The sequence below is a fragment of the Bombus fervidus genome, chromosome 12, assembly GCF_041682495.2.
Source record: "Bombus fervidus isolate BK054 chromosome 12, iyBomFerv1, whole genome shotgun sequence".
Taxonomy (NCBI): domain Eukaryota; kingdom Metazoa; phylum Arthropoda; class Insecta; order Hymenoptera; family Apidae; genus Bombus; species Bombus fervidus.
In genome coordinates, this window is record NC_091528.1 from 7,319,911 (window position 1) to 7,335,629 (window position 15,719).

The 15,719-nt window shown below is 38.8% G+C and overlaps 1 protein-coding gene across 2 annotated transcripts in view; it reads left to right on the top strand.

Moving 5' to 3' along the window:
- The first annotated feature begins 9,581 nt into the window (after positions 1–9,581).
- Positions 9,582–15,719, top strand: part of LOC139993367 (uncharacterized) — a 45,352-nt gene continuing 39,214 nt past the window's right edge. Inside the window, exon 1 of one of the 2 annotated variants that reach the window (XM_072015030.1) lies at positions 9,582–9,947. The gene's annotated coding sequence lies outside the window, so the exon portion shown is untranslated. The remainder of the gene's footprint in view (positions 9,948–15,719) is intronic. The other variant, XM_072015029.1, reaches the window with a different exon arrangement.

The following is a 15,719-nucleotide window of genomic DNA, read 5'->3' on the forward strand; positions in this document are numbered from 1 at the left end:
CGAAGTAGTCTAATGAACATTTAAGTTTCATTACTCGCAATTCTCCTCAATTTCCCTGATAGTCGGACGATGAAATTGCGGAAATTCAAGAGGCTCAGATTACCATGCACCAATTCGTATCTAAATCTTTCTAGATCAAACGAATCAAAAATAATAATGAAATTCTGTGCTCCAGAAATTCAAAAGACGTTGAATTAGATATCTTTAATTTGTCTATTTGATTGTGCAATAGGTTTATTTGTATTTATTATTATTGTTTGTTTGTTTAAGAGTGTATCAACGATCTCTAAACAGATCTTTTACATAATATTTAGTCGGTTGATATCTACTTCAAACTGTTCATTATGTCTTTTGCAGTCGTGCGTGAATTTAAGAAAAACTCAACATGCAGTAATACCAGCTTGCTTTATAATTCGTCGCATTTAAGTTATTTTTCTTCAACTCATGATTACAAAAAACCGAATGGATACTGTTTGGAGTAAATGTTTTCTGGGAAGACAACGAAAAAAGCAAACATATGATAATCAAGATTGTTAATTGCTATATACGCAGCATATTTATTGTATAACTTTATATCAGATTTTAATCTCTCATTTAAAAAATCTTTGATGAGAAAAGTATTATTATTAGAAAATTAAATAATATGCAAGACACATTTAGCTTGTCGAATCGTGCAGATTTTGGACAATATTTAGGATATTCCTACTTCTTTAGAAAAAATTAATCTATTTCTGTCTTCAAAAAATTCTTCCCTCAAGAGATCAAACAGGAACAAAGGCTTTTTAGTAAAAACGTAACAATTTCTTTCAGTTTTCATTCTTGTTTCTCATACAAGGGACTACTCTCAAATTTTCAATTAATCGAAATTGCAATAATCGTTCTGTTAATCGATGTCTTGATAATTGAATTTCCGCAGAAATATTATTTTGGTTTGTACATTGGAGGGAACACTCGTTTCCTACCAGAGAAGTGGCAGTTGTCAAACGCACTCACCGACTCAAGCTTGATAGCGCTGATGAACTCTGACACACGCGGAACGTGACTAACCCAAGAGTTAATCAGCGAGCCACAAATCTTTGTTTAACTTATGCGGAAAAGATTTAATAGAGGCGCAAGGTGTTGATGCAATTTCTCCTCGCCGGATGATGAACCCACGCGCCGTTTTGCTCGTTACATCCTCGCAAACAAATCGAGCCACCACGACACTCGAAAACGGCTCAACGATGAATCATTGCGTTGACTAATTGAATTGTAATCGGCAGAATGCAGGGATAATGTGTTTTCGCGAATCGTTTCGTATTGCTAACATTCATGCAAATTATGTGATTCGTGTACAATATTTTTATTAAATTCATCAAATGCATCGCACAATTTTATATTTTAGAATTTTTTGGATGGTTTACTGATAGTTAAGTGGTAGATATATATACATATATCAATACAGTACAAATTAGGGTTTCTGTAGTAAACTCTTATCATTATCGTGTCATTTCCAACAATACCGACTGCAGATAGAATACGATTGTAACACTACAGCGGCGGAAAGTGTAACTAAAATATATAATACCACCACTGCATCGACTACGTGCACAGTTTGTCGACAGTCAATGGTTCTGTACTCTGTATATATTATGCACATTGTTTATCTATTTTATCTCCATTTGTATTTATAGTTCGCGTGTTTAAAATTAGGAACTAGTTGTACTCTTAAGGTGCATTCATACATTTCATTCATTGATAACAATTTTGCATACTCATCTCTGATTCGAGTAAATATATGCATGGTAATGTAGTGTTATAATAGAGTTCTTCTATGCCTACAACAAATGGCTGAACAATGATATTTGCTTTCCTCATAGGAATTTTTGCCGCTTTATCGATGGAATATAGAAATATTTCATATGATTTTACCTACCGAGTAAGGAACGTACAATTGGTTTTGTCACGTGCTTTCGAGGGCGACACAGGAAGCTCGAATTTTTTTCAATTAAACGTATTTCATCGAAATGTAAGATAATTAAAAAATCCTATTGAATACCACTTTAAAATATTCGAATGTTCTTCTCTAATGAATTCAAGTGATTCTTAAGTCATTTTATAAACTAATTTCATCGAATGTAGGAACAACTTGCGAATTACATTTCAGAAAAAGATCGAACAATCGTTTCCACGACTATTGTTCGCAAGAGCTATGTGCTCTTTAATTCACTATAATTTCTCCTCTTGCGTGGATATTCAAGCGTTAACAAATTACATAAACTATAAGTTTCCTCTGCCCGTGGAATAAGGTCCTTGTTGATTAATGCAGACATTCCTGTGAAATTCTCTCGTTGGCCTCCATCTAATTTCTGAATAGCTCCGGCCAGACATTGTTTCAACGGAAAGGAAATCGATGCTCGAGAGTCAGGAAATCCTCATTCATCTTGCCCGGGTAATTAAATGTGGAAATCGGCTGTCACACGTAAAAATAGAACACCGAAAACTGCGTTTTCACCAGTTTTATTATTGCTAAAAAATCAATTCACTTCGAGATTTAACGATCCATGGAAAAGGAAGTGGAATATAGATGGATGGAGAGTCGCAATCGTTCCACGCGACGTATGTAATGATTCAGATGATCTAGTTTTAGTGGAAAGAATATAAAGTAGCCATAAATTAAAGTAGCCATAAATATTCAGTAGCAACGCTGATTAATCTTTAGATTTTAAACTTTTACGATGACTGGATGACGTATTTGTAGTTCTTGGGTTTTTAGTAGTAAAAAGCCGAAGAACCACGAATATGTCATCAGTTATTGTAGTCATTAAAATTATGTCCATTTTCAGTCGATTTTTATCAATTTGAAATACCCTGACATGAAAACGTGTAAAATTTCAGGTTGCAAATGCTATTTAATTCATCTGGGAGCAGTGAAATTTTTTCGAATTTTCTGTCATATGGTTGAGATCGTATACAGAAATTTTTAAGCAATTTTAATACATATCTAATTCCAAATAAGAATATAATATTGTTGATACTAGATTAATTAATATAATGTATTGAATTTCAAAATATCTCCCCTATAAAACTTAAAAAATGTTGCTTATTATCCCCCTGTAATCTTTATATACTAAAAGTAGAAGGAATAAAAGGAAATACAATGTCAAGTTCAGCTCAATGTAGAATTAGAGCAAGCGGTTAGAGAACGCTAAATAAAAATAAAATCTTTTAAGAATTTTAATTAGGATAAGCAAAACGATCAAAAGATAATTAAGGTTATTCCAGGAAGAAACGACAAATTAACCTGGAAGTCCAGGTTGTACGAGCACATGCATATTTGCATATGCAATAGGGTAGCAGAGGCTCGCTATGTCGACTGATTCTGGAGCACGAAGAAGAGGCGCGTTGAGTGGATACCGAGCCTCGAAGAGGCAGGTGGCTCGGCATTTAAACGAGGATTTTCTCGACATACGTATACCCTAGTCGTTGCGTTCCCGAAAGCTGAATTTTCTCTTTTATCGTTCGAAAGAAGCCAACTTGAAGGATCCTCTTCTCGTTTGAAACTTCTTTTCCGGCTCGTACACGAGACAAGATCTCGCTCCGTTCGAACCGCTGCATCTACGAAAGTTCTGTCTTTTACGCGACGTTACAGCGAAGAAGTTGAAAAAGATCACGGAGAAGTAATTCGACTCGAAACGAGCCGTGAAATATTTTCGCTACACCACCGCCTTCAATTCTATTTCAATTTCCACACACAGTCAAATACTGTGCGTATATGTTCGTTTAAGAGGCGATTCACTGATTCTGTGGAATGCTTGATTTTTAATTGGCGAACGGTCCATGGGTGTTGTTCGTGTATGAAATAGGTTGGTTTAAGGACGGCAATTTTCAAGAACGAATGTTCTACGGGATCTCCAGCGACCTGTTTATCCGTTCTTGGGGATGCAATTCAGGGTAGCCGCATTGCGCCACCCCCTACTATCAGTCAGGGCTGCTTATAAAAGGTACGCTTGTAATTTTCGTTCCGCGACGCGGTGCGCTCTGCGGTTTCCGACTGGCCAGAAGAACGGAACACCGGAAACACCATCTTCAACGCTCCCTTCTTGACCGTTAAATCGCGTTACGTAACGATGCTGCTCGAGCATCTCCCATTCCATTTATTTATATACTTCGAACGCGACATTCCAGCTTTCGTTCGCAAATGTATTCTCGGTGGAAAGCGGAAATACGGTGAATTGGTGAAATTAATGAGGCTTGAAGGTATACCGAATGTTGGTATTGATCGGCAAAACAGGAATTTGGCATGTTCAAAGGGAAAATAAGGTGATCGTGCGTTATTAGGAACGCAGAATATCAACTTGGAACTACTTCTTCTTTTGCAGTTGCAGCTTCATTTTTACCAACACGGTAATTATTACGAGCGTTTCAGAAATCAAACTGATCAACTTCTCCTTTTGTAAATCCCTCGATCTGGTCATCCAGGTACATAATAAACGTCCGATTCTCAAGGAACGCCATAGGTTTACTTATGGATACAACAGTAAGTAATAGTAAATTCCAAGAAAAATTGGAAATAGTATTTAGAAGATGTCATCGCTTTTCCTTGCCTTTCAGTTTATAAAATTAGTCAGTGCAATTTCTGAACGGACCATAATAAGTGACCACGAAATGTTGTTGCACGCTGCTGTATTTATTATAGTAATTTCGTGTTAATCAGTTAGATCCAATATATTAAATTTCACTTCATCTAGTAGTGTTTCTAGATATTAAAAACTTTCGCGATACTAATATAATTAGAGTACATTTGTGGCTCTTCATATCTCGATCGTGTTTTAATAGTTTTTCCACGATACGAACTGACAGAAGAAAGAAAGCGCGGTGTGTCGTTAAAGGCAAGATCGAAATCCGAATTTTCACAAACGTGTCATATGCATAAATGTTCTCAGCGGTAGTAGTAAGCGTTCAAATACTGCATCTATTTTAACTCGCGAAAGATTAAACAACACGTACGAAGAAAGATTCTAGGTAACTTGTGGGAAAAAATCTCGTGGAAAAAATTCGTCAGGCATGCGATGTGGAATTTTAGTACCGCGTGGAAATGTCGAGAGAGAAAAGAATTGGGAGGAAATGGTAACAACACGGCCGAATCTGTCAGCCTAGTTCTTTGATCTACGAGGCCAGTGTAGTAGTAGCATTCAGTTGCAACGGCGTGAAAAGTCTCTCGTTCTCCACGCTGACTTCCCCTTTGCCGCTGTGTACGTATATGTGTGCACAGCTTCGTTTCCTCCCTATCCCCTACCGTGGTCCTGAGCGCTTCTCGGTGAACCAACCCCCACCATCGGATCGCGGTGTATCGAACGGTCTATGACGTCATTGAACTTTCTGTGACGTCATGCCAGTGGTTCTCAACACCCACGAAATCCGGGAGGAAAGTAACTTTTCTCGGCCGTGTCATCGACCAAGCTAGAAGCCTCTTCGATGGCTCTCCACGATACAGACTGTACCGAAACGAAGCAATCGTATCGAGATTAAGTGAATCGATCGAACGTCTCGAAGAAAGAATGGAAGCACGTTTGAGCACCACCACGAGAGCATCAATTTTCGAAGATGAGTGTTGTCACTGAAACTATTAAGCCGAGATTGATGCCCTATTGAGAGGACACAATTTCGTGGTAATGGGTTTGTGAAGGATTCATAGGGGGGAGGAATATGTTTACTGAAAGCGAATATTCTCCTCTTTGGCGATTACGTTTTAATTAACCGGCGTATGAAAGACAGAAACGGGAGGCAATTGAAAAAAATGTGTCAGTAATGCACACGTGTACGGGAAAATGTTAAAGGTAGCGAACGGATTGGATTAACAGATATGGAAGGAACAAGTTAGACTAACTGTGAATCATAGAATTTGCAACGTACGTGGTATCTGTCGTCATCCTCGATAATTTCGATTGGAACTCGCGTGGGCAGTCTGTGTGCACGTGTTTATCAGGAACGGTGGTTGAACGAGGTACCGGAGGATGTAAAGGTAGGAAAGCAGTGCCACCAACCCCTGGGGACCATTGATCTGACATTCCCTGCGGTGACGTCACGCTCATCCAATAGAAACGGGTCAAACGTCACGAAAAATGGCTATGCTCGTAGGACGTTGGCTACGATTCAAGGATGTCGACTTTTTGTATCTTTCTCGAATCATTTACCAAGATGAAAAGTCGCTGTATTTCACTTTCATCAATCGACTGTCGTCACCCTGTATAACTCCATATATAACTAAAATTTCACATTTCTCAACTTTTTAATGTATCGGCTCTTTAGTTTCATAATTAGTTAAATTACAGCTTTGAAGATGTAAAATGAAAATAGTCTGACTCACACCATTGTTGATTCTCAATCTTTCAATCATCGTCAGACTTTATCATTGTTATTCGTTATGAAGTCGATGTAAACTTTCGCGATAAATTATTCGTCGCAAATAGATACTCTTTCACGATACCACTGTTATGATCTGATATATGACTTATTAATGTAAGCGCGTTTTGTAACACAGCAGTCGTATAAAATGTTCTACGTATGTGACAAAACTGCCGTACATTAAAATAAGTCACTATTTTCCATTATTCTTTATGCGTACCCTAATTTCTCGTAGTAATAGTATCTTTATTTGTTGCCAAATTACGTTTCTTTAGTATTTTTTGTACATTGCTTGGAACGAGCAGTTATGTTTCCTGATATCACATACGATACACCCTTTGCTGTAAAATAATGAACGAAACAACCAGACGAATTCCAGTCATAAAATTTACATAGACGAATTCATTGAAAAATTTAAGTTTAATTCAAGAGAAACTGCCACTGTCCAATTTCGTTTTCTATCAAATTGCAAAGCGTCCCTAGTAGACGTACATCAGGAGATAAAGGGAAAGAAGAAAGGAATAGTGTACTCTGGAGAGGTCCTCGCAGCAAAAGAGAAGACTACTAAATTGCTTGTTTTTGGCAGCGTGACTTGCGAGGAGGTAACACGCCGGATTTTCAGAGATATTATTACGTAACGACACTCTTTTACCCCTAGCTTAGGCGTAGAAGAACCTCTGGGCACTTTTGTTCGGAGGCCTCGTTATTTCGAGGAGACGTCAGAAGCTCGCACTCGTTACCAACCCTGCATTGAAACGGCCGGGCTGCGACACATAAACCGGAGAGAGAGAAAGAGAGAGAGTGAGAGAGACAAAGATTCACGGATTTTTTTTCGGTGCGCGTGATCTCCGGGTGCGTTCTTTTGTATCTATTTCTTCCCGCTTTAATCCATGGAGTTGAAGTTAAAGGCAGCGCCCCATCGATTTCAAATCGAGAGGCAATGCCAGTTTTATGGCTGACGTTCAGTGGTAATCAGCAAAATACCAAAGTGACTCACGCTCTTCTGGACCGGCTTTGCGAGGGCGTATATCTACTCTGACCTTTTGCCTGGCTCTGGGATCAGCCAGTTTTGTACAACTAACACGATAGAATCCGATTTAGTATTACATTGTACTCGAGAATGGTTAAGTAGATAAAATCTGCGATGAAACTCCAATTTGGGAATAATGATAACGGGAAAACCTTTAATAAGGAGAAACGAGGAAGGAAATCGACGAAAGCATGAAATTATATACAGTAGATTTTCGAATGTTGGTAGAAAAACAAGGAACAGTATCTTGTACTATTTTCTTTCTAAACGTCTTCCAAGGCAGAATCATTTATTTTCCAGGAACTCCTCAAGGCTGGCTGCATACAGGTGTTCCTTGATAAATTGTTGATGAATTATTTAAACGGGGCATGGAACATTCCGAGCTTCTTCTCACAGTGGATCGCAAACAAGGTACTCCTGTATATTAGGTTTTCCAGACCATGCGCTCATCAATGAATGGCCACGACTGGTTAATTAACCCATCGCGACCACGTCTTTAATTATCATATGCTTGAATACCAAATAAAGGGGTGACCTAACCTAATTCCATTCCACGAACGAATCAGCGAAAATGCTGGCCACGAAAAGGAAGCTAGGCCAGTTAACGAAGGAAGCAACGAATTAGAATCGTCGCTTTTACACACGGGAAAATGATCAGCCGCCTAGTGAAAAGAGCTCGGACGCTTATCTGCGTCGATTCAGAGTTCACTAACCCTAATATTGCAGCGGTACATCTACGGTTAGATGGAACTGGTATTCCAAAGGTAGGGAGAGAAAGGGGAGAGGAGATAGATGTAGAAAAAAAAGGGGCAAGGAGAGGTTGGGAACCAGGTGGAAGAGAGAACCGAAGAATAGACCGACATCAGCGAATCTACCGAACAGTCATGCGTTGTGGGTGAGCAACGTGCTCGAGGGGTTTGGGGGAAGGAAGAGCGCAGATTCCGTCGTTTCTTCCCGGGTGGTTCCATCCCTCCTCCCTTTATCGATTCTTCTCCAGCAGAGCAGTAGCGCAACATCGTCGCTAGGAATCAGCAACGGGTACCATGTACCACCTCAGTGGATACCCCGCCACTATGCCGATAGAAATGCTTCGATTCTAGCTTTTACGTGCATTGCGTCACGCACTCCCCAGTTGCATAGTCATGCGTATGATTGATTCGATGAATCTTTTACTGATCGGTTAGTAACAGTCAGTGGAATATTTCAAGTAAAATTTCATAAATGAACGTCGTAATAAGGTTCAGGACTTTATTGCCATAATTTGTTACGCGGGCTACAGATTCGGTAGTTTAGGGGTTGAGGGTAATTGATGGAATAAAAATCATAATGGTATATGTCAGAATATTGAGAATTTGGGTTTGGCTATCTATCTCAACTATAAAGGGTATCATCCCTTTAGTTTCATAATTAATTAACGCGCAACCTCATTCTCTTGTCACGATACGTTTTTACGGTCTGAAAAAGTATAACGAATTTTTATAATTATAATGGATTGTCATGCACCGTTATGATACTCAGTATTCACCTTTCGATTAATTATCGCCAGAGTACCAATTGTTACAGGTTATAAATTCGCTTAGATTTAATAAAATTTATTATCAACCACCTTTTACAATAAATTCCAGTACGTTTACCAAAGTTTATTAACAACCCTCAAACATTAGCTTAGAATCTTTTGTATAGGATAAATCTCGTGATAGTTATCGTCAGAATTTATCATTGTGGGTTTATATATTTCCCTATAAACCTGCGATAGATTCCAGTAGATTTAACAAAGTCTCCCAACAAACACCCTCTCACAGTACCATGTTTAGAACGTATTACACAAATGAAAGGTTCCCACCAATCCTTGTCAAAATTTATTCTATTCCAGATTCTAAACCTACGAAATAAATTCCAGTAGATCGGCCAAAATTTCCGACAAATCCCCTTTCAATAACCTAAACCTACTCGGGTATAACTCGCCTGGAATATAGCCAGAGCTCTGCACCCGAGCCAACGCCAAGAAAGAAACTCGGAAGGTAGGAACGCTCGTACAGGTAGAACCGAACCTGTGTAGATGCGCAGTGCATGGATGCGCCTTCGAACAGCAGCGGCGAGAATCGTGAACCAGAGTCGCGTAGTTGCAACCCTGCGGCTCCTACGCGCAGGCGGTCGAAGTTCCTCGAAGACCGCCAAAAAGTATCGAGGTCGGCCGGCTAGTGGCGGAACGGGCCGAGCTGCGGCGGAAATTGCCGGACTGCGGCGAATAGCCACGAGCAAGACCCGTTGCGCGGTTTGCCTCGTTGCAGGCGCACAGTGCAGCCGCCGGTAGAAGCAGCCTCGCAGTCGCTGCTCGGCGATGTTTCAGCTGAGCTGAGCGCACGAGGAACGCTCGTGTCGCCGGCGCTGGCGTTCGTCTCTCTTCTCGTGCTTTTTCCGCTCGTTTCTCGGCGCCTTTCCATTCACCTTCACGCGCACGTCCCCGATTAACCCCGTGGACACCCGGCTCTGGCGCGATCCACCATCGAACGAAACCACCGACCACGACGTAAGTGCTCTGTGACAGTTATCACGGTGTTGCTTAGATACTATACTATACTCACATTCTTTCGCTGTGACACGATGTATATCATACGATTGATGTTCGAGAGTCGAATTGAATCGGGAAGAGGTAGGCAGTGTGAATAGGAGCTGTTTGGTAGAATCTCATTTGGTGAATTTTTGGTGGAATTGTATACGAGAATTGGTTCATTACGGGGGATCGTTACTTGTGTCAATGGTTAGATTGGAAGGTTGAGTTAAGCTAAAGGGTGGGTTTGTGTCAGTGTTTGTTAAGAATTGGCGGCTTTTTTTGCGATGTGTTATCGCTGGTGCCTTCGACCAATCGCCGGTTGTGTTTACATATGCGGTCGAATCGCTGTGCTCTATCCTTGACGATGAACGGCCTTCGTATCTTCGCCTCGTAAATTCGCACGGGCTCGTAGAAACGTGTTGTCGAGCCTAATCAGGTAACCGCTTGCTGAAAATGTCGCGGCGATCATGTCGAACGATATATGTATTTCAACGGTATACATATCTTGCTTGCACCACAGACATTCGAATCATTGTTTATCAAAAATATATGTGTTACAGTAATTGAAATATTACTACAAATTGAAATAAGAAAGTAGGATATTCAAGTGTAAAAATAAAATTCTTATTTCTGACCCTTGTTAACATTTCGATAATTTAATGGATATGGCAGTCGCAGCGGGACGATGACTAGTTGTTTACCCGTTTGTTTAATTAAAGGCTTGTATCCGTAATACGGTAAAATTGTGCACGAAACCGCACGTTATTTCTGTCTGCCCAACCCCTCTCAGCCTGTCTAAAGTTACACGTTCGCTGCAATTCGATAACACTAGGCTAGCGTACTCGAAACGTTAATGATACTACAATGGAGCTTAATGAATGGTCGATTCGTGTTCTATTCGAAGCGTTTTTCCACTAAAACGCGTATAGACGTCGATGACGTTTCGCGACCAAATCAGAGAACGACTGTATGTGTGTGCGTGTGTGTTTCTCTCTGTCACGGCATCAGGTTTCGCGTGGAGTCACGTGAGGATGAGGGAAAAGAGTGGGCAGATCGATTCTAATCGTGCAACACACGGCACAATCGAAGTCGGGCCAACGGTGAACAACAGAGGGAGGAAAAGTGGCATAAAAATAGAAGTCAGAGCACAGGACGTGTACTTGGCCGTGTAGCTTATGCGATACGATGTTATCCTGCCGCGGTGGGTGTCCTTGTTCTTGCGACCGCCATTACGACATGTCAAGGCGAGACGCATATGTACGTGTAATATTAGATCGAGCACGATAATCGTCGTGATAATAGCGTAATAATTTTTAACAGCGCGGTTCGAGGTTCGACCGTTTCTCCACGATATGCTCTTCTTTGCGTCCCTCCTCCCTTCCTTTCTCTTTTTTTCCTTGGAATGTCTGGAGAAATTTGTGTGGAATTTACTGTATATATATGAGATTGTAACATAAAACGTTTAACTTTTAAAGATCGTATTTTGTTGTATTTTAAGAGAGATACAGTTAATTTAGACAGTTGAAGTTACGTATGCAATAAAGAATTCTTAGTTTTAGAACGATACGCAATGATACATTTGCACAGGTATTTATTGAGGACGAAGAAGATTTAGAATTCATTTTTTCGCGTATTAAGAGCTAGTATGCATATATGGCGTTGTGTTTCTCCTTCTTGCTCCTTCTTTTCTCCCTCTCTTTGGAATTTCCAAAGTAATTTATTCAGATGTTCGTAGAGTATTGAATGTTGTTTCTTCTCACTATAATAGCATACAATTTCCAAGAGTATTTTTGGTTCAACTGCTCCTTGACATTTTCTTCTTCCTCTCATCTTCTCCTTCTGTGTATTAGATTGTATAAAACATTCAATGATTTCTTACAATTCATGCTTCATTGAATTTTAAGAAGGGTGACTTTAAGTAAAAAATATTAAGGTTATACATATGTATGTGGAAGAGAAAATTCTCCTCTTTAAAATGGTATGTAATAATGTATCTTCAAAAACAGAAATGTTTATTCAAAAAGAATGACGATTGAGAAAATTGATACTATAAAGTAGAACATTTTATATGGTAGATCTTAATACTTCTAGCGCTGTTTTGTTTTCTTTTTTTTTTTTTATTATTTTTCATCCTCTTTTCTCATTCAAACCTGCGTCAATTTTTAAAGAACTACAAATTGTTCATATCACGCTGCCGCGTTTTCTCACTTATCACTTCATTTTTTCCCGGCTAAAAGGCGTAAAAGCAGAGCCGCAGTATCCGTGTAGCCGTGCTCGGTGGAGTTTTTTCGGAGTCTGCGAAAAAAACGCGTGAACTTGCCCTTGCTCGAAAAACAGCGAATCCCAAGGTGGCGTGCGTTTCTACGGTGTCGGATGTACAACGTCAGTCAATATATCGACTCATTTCCGATAATGTATTGCCACTCGAAGCGATAACACGTACAAAAGCACACGCTTAGATTATGTTACACGTACACGACACGTCGAAAGCGCCTTGCCTCGTATCGAATTTCTTACTCTTTTTTTTTTTTACCCGGTTTCGAGATACTACAAACCATGTACCAACCTTTTTTAACGGCTCGTTCAATTGCTAGTAGAACAACGCGCGTTCTATTTGATACGTTTTCTTATCTCGAGAGAACGGTATCGAGTTTCGCGTTTACACTTTACTCGTTATTATCTTTACTACGGTTAGGAAGACCGCGTCTTCTTTTTTGCGAGCTTTGTTCGATTTGGAATTGTTCCATAGTCCACAAACACGGAAATGAGTATTTGCGAAACACAGAGAAAATGAAGTGTAAATAGGTTAAGTTAGATTAATAGATTTCTGTTCCTATTGGTCAAATGACCCATTATTTTTAGATCTATTCGTAAAACATGAATATAATCACTGTTTTCTATTATTATTGATAGGATAAAGTGATTCGTTATGACATGTATTATTAAATCGTTAGAAACAAATTTCGCTACTTAGTAAATATGTAACAAATCTTTAGACTTTACAAATTTAACTATGTTAGTAATAGCATGAATCTGTATAAGCTACATCCACGATCTAATCGAAATCGTAAATTAGATCATCGTAAATTTTCCATGTTCGAGACGTCAGAGTAAGCAAATTGACAGAAATCCTATGAGATTTGAATTTTGTTTGGTCCAGTAACTTATTCTAAAATTAGAATAAAAGGAATTATTGGTATTCCTAACTCGGCTTTCTACGATTACGACTCCTTTTTTCTGCCTTTGATCTACTTTTTTCATAGCTGGATTCCTTTCTGATGGCGCTGCATTATTTTTTTTCATGGTTGGAAATCCTTCTTCATTTCCTCCTGATGCTTCCTTCTTTTTTGCTGTTAGAATTCTTTCTTCAACGTCCTTGCACTATTTTGTGTAAATGGAGTTCCTTTTTATATTTTTACGTCTCACTTCTCTCTTTTTTTTTTTTTTTAGCCGTGGAATTCCTTCTCTAACGTTCTTCTTTTGTTTTCATGTTTGCAGCTACTTTTTTTAAGGTTTCTGCGCTGCCTTTTTTAATTAATAAATTTCTTCCTAATGTTTTCACATTGTTATTTCTATGACTAGGATTCCTTTTACGCCTCATTTTTGCACTTTCTTTTTTTAGTACTTCTTGCTTGGTGTCTTTATTATCTTTTTAGTTACTGAAAAATTCTTTTTGATTGTTCTAACCTTCTTCCTTTTTTTTTCCATTGAAATTTGTCTCTTGCATCCTTTTCGTTTCTTCAATCTCTTTTTCTTCTCAAGTTTAAAAGTTCTATCGATGCTAGAACTTTTTCTCTATATTCGAGAATCCTCATCCTGGTAGAATTGTTTCAAGGAATGCGAAAATTTTTCCAAGTCCCAGTTTCATCATGACAGAGCGTATAGCAAGAACTCGGGTAATAAATTAGTTTCCCCATTTCATTATTCCCCAACCACCTTGATGAGCATTATCCATGATAGCAGAATCTGGAAGAGTAGTGCTACAACACTCCTAAGATATACAACAAGCAGATAGTTGCCAGGAACAATTTTTGAGAAAGTGACCCGCTAGTAACCACTGGTTGACCACAAAGGGTGAACGTCGTTCTCTTCAAGTAATCGACTAGAGGGTAATTGATAGCATATATCAGCCTTGGACACCTTGACAATGGCAGAAAAATCGAACTCGAGAATGGAGGTTTCCCTTGAAATATTTGCTGTCATCCATTCTTCCACAAACGTAATCTGATTAATAGAATTTATTTTAATCGTCCAAAAGATGTCTATTTTTTCTATAAATTAATTGGGTACTTCATATTTGTGATTCTGTATCTTAATAAGAAACACGCCCATTCAAAAGTCTCTAGACAATTATTATACTAGCTTCAGAGTTGGAAGATGTATGTCACAATGACATCAGGAATTGGTATTTAGATATATGACAGTAACATGACAAAATATAGCAATTAATAAAGCTAATACTATATGATTTTTAAAATACAAATGCAATTTAAAGTTCCTAATGTATGTGAATTGAATACCAAAGTTTTATTAAAAATAGGAAATGTTATAAGACCTTTAAACGTAACTTCAAATCTTCTATATTTATTCAACCACTTCGATGTACAAATTAATAGGAATCTAGGGAGATTCAAGTGACTCGGAATCTCGAAGTTAGACGAAGTACTATATCTCACCCTAGTTGCAAGCTCCATTAAAACCATATAGGATCTTACATACTATTATCATTGTTACTAAATCAATGGATAGTAGCATTACTCGATGTTTTAATTCAAGATCTCAAGATACCACGAAGACTACTATTATCCTAACGCCACTGATAGAGACGATAGCAGCATCTCGGGTGCAAATTGCAACGATGCAAGGGTACACGACCTAGCCACGGGTGACGTAACAGCTCGCGTATTTCTAGAGCAGCTGGTTAAGAATAGCACGGCAAGTAGACGGCTGAATTAAATATAGTCGGTGAACGACCGGCTAGCACAGTACGAAATTTCATTGAAGTCACGGAAATCCGTCAAGAACATTGTCCAGCTGATAGACAAATTTTTTCGAACCATCAAAATGATCAATACGTGGGATCAATGAAACGTCGATTGTCATAAGAGGTTACATATGAGACGCTGAGAAGCGACGCTGATCGCTTTCGTAAACCGTAATGTTAGAGAAAATTACAATTACTAGCATGATTTTTCAAAATGTACCTTGAAATGCGCGATTATTTATATACATGTACATACGCGTTATTTATACAAATTGTATACACACACATATATATATTTCTGCGTGTAATAAACAAATTCATAGAAACTAGTATTCTGCTTCCTGAGGTGTTGAATATTAATTATGGATCTGTCTAATGAAATTGTGAGCATCCTGCAAAATGGAGTTGATCAGTGACTTCTGAAAAGCACATATGGTGATTCTAATGAAAGGCTTCGAATTTTTTTTCCTTTCAATTTTTCCAATAACCGAAGCATCACGGAGGAGAAGATAGGGCATTGGCATATCTTCCCTTCCTTTTTTATTTTTTTACTCTAATCACTTGCAACAGAGAACTGTTTCATTCCACATATTTCAGGAAGACATTAACGAGGATTATAAATATCGGGAAACGGGGGAAGAAATACAGATGACAAGGGACGTGGGATTGTAAAAAACGATTTGATGGAAAACCAATACCCAATAGTCATCTCCCGCTGACCTAGAACTCTTCCAGCTCGCCTGCTGAACTTTTATCAGTACATT